Here is a 3,128-nt window from a genome sequence, read left to right as displayed (position 1 = left end):
AATGTGGGCATGGGAACGATGTACAGCTCTGACTCTAAGAAGGACTTCTCCCATAATAGAAAACAAACCACTTGGACATAGGTTAGTTGCTTAAAAAATTAGATTTGATTTTAAAATAATTAATAATGTAAGTTATGTTAATTTAAGATTTTTTTTAGGTGGCTCCGACGGGAAAATCAACATATTGGTAATAATGATTTAATACTTTTTCATCGCAAACTAGATATTATGAAACAACATGAGGTAAAACCATTTAAATTTATTGGTTAAATAACAATTTGACATTTCATATTTCATTGAAATTAATCAAAATTGGAAATATGTGCAGTTTGTCTGGGAGCCTTACTTAACAAATGTTATGTCAGCGTTGCCTCCAATTTGTTTAGTTGGAAGTGTTGCGTGGTGCACGGTGGTGCCACTAATTTGTTTCCAAGTCATTGAGTGGCACCAACCCGATAGAGTTTTGAGACAATTTGGCATGCAACAACCAATTTCAAGTTCTCCTTCGCAACCATTTAATATTCATGACATATCTTTGAGAGAAAAACATGAGGAAAATTGGGGGCAACTATTAGGCCCAATGATCAATCAATGGAACAATCGGGCTGATTTTAGGGTCGACGCTTATCCACGACAAGAAGGTCTACTGAGTTTTAACTCCAACTATATGGTGTGGTATAGGCGTAAAACAAAGATGTTTGTTGACCCTAAAAATGAAAACATGGCGACACTGGTATTTTTTATTTTTTCTGTCATATTCAACTTCAAATAATTTATAAAATTTGAGTTTATGAATTTGAACGGGTAATAATTGCAGGCTGAAGTTGCAGAGACGTTACAGTACATGGTGTCACCACAAGGGAGAAATACATGGGCGATTGACGATCTAGTGCCATGTGTGGAGAAAATAACAATTTTATCTGAAGAGCAGGAGAGAATAACTGAACCTCTATCACATGGTCCAACAACAGAACCTGAATTTCCAGCCCAACAGTTAAATATTCTCCAATCAAGTGTTGAAACTAAAGGCATAACCAAACGAAGGGAGACTGTTGAAGTCAAACCATATGTGTACTCACAGATGGCAGAGCGTGGCCATGGAATGTATTACACACCACCAACATTTTCTCAGTATCCGACACGGATGTATCAGTATTCGTTCGAAGCTCATCAAAGTGATACGTCTGCAAGCAAACATTCATTAGGTGGTGTTGCGGAGACATGGGAATTTTCCATGGCCTACTATGACCTTTTCACAGCAACACAATGTTCCAATTGAAACACCTAGTGCCCCATTAGGTACTCAATGGAATGTACCTTGAGCAGTACCTAATATGGATGAATTATTAGGTGTTGATTTGCGTCACCAATTTTCTCTTGAGGCTGACCAACATGAAGAGGGGGGCCATCGTGGCAGAAGAAATCCTAACAGATAGGCACGAAGATGGAATCGTCCATGCGGCACATCCTCACGACATCACCGCCATCAAGACGATTGATTTTCTTTTTAGTATTTAAATTTTTTTGTATGTTTTTAATTTAAATTTTAGACTTGTATTATCATTTATGTTATGAATGTTAACCAATTGATTAAGTTTATGGCGCGCACAGAAATATAATAATAACTAATTTAAAAAACAAACTTATCATCGATAGGTTCCATTTCATTCAAGTAGACAAATAAAATACATAAATCAATTAATTTAAGAACTTCCACATTCAGATTGCATTGGACATCGGCGTCTGTTGTGTCATTCTCTTCCACATCTACTACATTTTTGTCGGTGCTCAGATGCTTCCAGCCAATCCATCTTATTCCTTATCCTTGTTGATTTTGGCCGATCTTTCGCACGAATTGTACTTGGATCAGGGATAAGTGTCCATGGCTCATCAGAAGGAGGAATAGCCGCTTCATTCCCAAGAGGCCACCATTGCGCGAAATAAGCTTTTACGATGTGCTCATTTGTGTAAACAACATCTACATATTGGAAGTAATTCATGCTCACGTAACCACAAGCAGCAATAATGTGTGAACATGGATAGTGAAAAGCAGAATACTTTCTACATTGACAATAATGGTCATTCAAGTTAACTGCCCACTTTTGTCCACCACGTTGCGTTCTAGGATTGAAGGTCTCCTCTACTTCAAACCTTGTCGAGTGGATATCATAGACGCAGACAATGTGCGAACAAGCTTGTTCTTGATTTTTTTGAAGTTCTTTAACAACCTTAGAAAAATATACTTGTCCTTCATTTAACTGCCTTTGGGCTTGGCGACCACGATCAACAAAGTACTTTCGACACCTACTATATGTGGATTTCACCAAAGCTGTTATCGGTGATAGGTTGCGACAATCCTTCAATACCTTATTAACACATTCTGAGAGGTTGGTCGTCATGTGACCATATCTACGTCCCTTTTTATCATAAGTCATGCTCCATTTTTCCTTTGAAATGCGATCAATCCATGTACATATGGTTGGACTCAACTGACAAAACTTTTCTAAATTATGATCAAATGTATGTTTGCAAGGAGTGTAGCCTGCATCAGAAGGTTTTGTTAGCAACAACAATTTGAAGTATATGTCAAACATCAATTAACATCATATTATAAATTAAATCTTACCCAATTTCTTCAACATTTCTTTTTGTTTGGCATTGTTGAATTTTCGATTGAAATTGCTTGCTATGTGTCGGATGCAGTAAACATGATAACCGTGGGGAGGTTGTCAACCAAGATGTTCGTTAGCAACAACAGACTTTCTACTCGCGTGACGATCAGATATGAGACAAATACCATTTTTATTTATCACGTATTCACGCAAGTGTGCCAAAAACCATGACCACACTATTAACGTTTCACCTTCGACTATGGCAAATGCTAGAGGAAGAACACCACCATTTCCATCTTGTGATGTGGCCATCAACAGGGTCCCACAGTATTTCCCATATAAATGTGTGCCATCAACTTGTATGATTGGCTTACAATAATTAAAAGCCTCTTTACATTGATTGAAAGTCCAAAATACTCTATCAAACTGACGATATTCATGACTCACCGTGTTACCAACAATAAAATCATCATGTAGTATTTGAAAATAGGATCCAGGAGAGTGATTTTGCATGTG

Source organism: Glycine soja, chromosome 7 (assembly GCF_004193775.1).
Source record: "Glycine soja cultivar W05 chromosome 7, ASM419377v2, whole genome shotgun sequence".
Taxonomy (NCBI): domain Eukaryota; kingdom Viridiplantae; phylum Streptophyta; class Magnoliopsida; order Fabales; family Fabaceae; genus Glycine; species Glycine soja.
The sequence above is the reverse complement of the archived record's forward strand: the minus strand, read 5'-3'. Positions refer to the sequence as shown.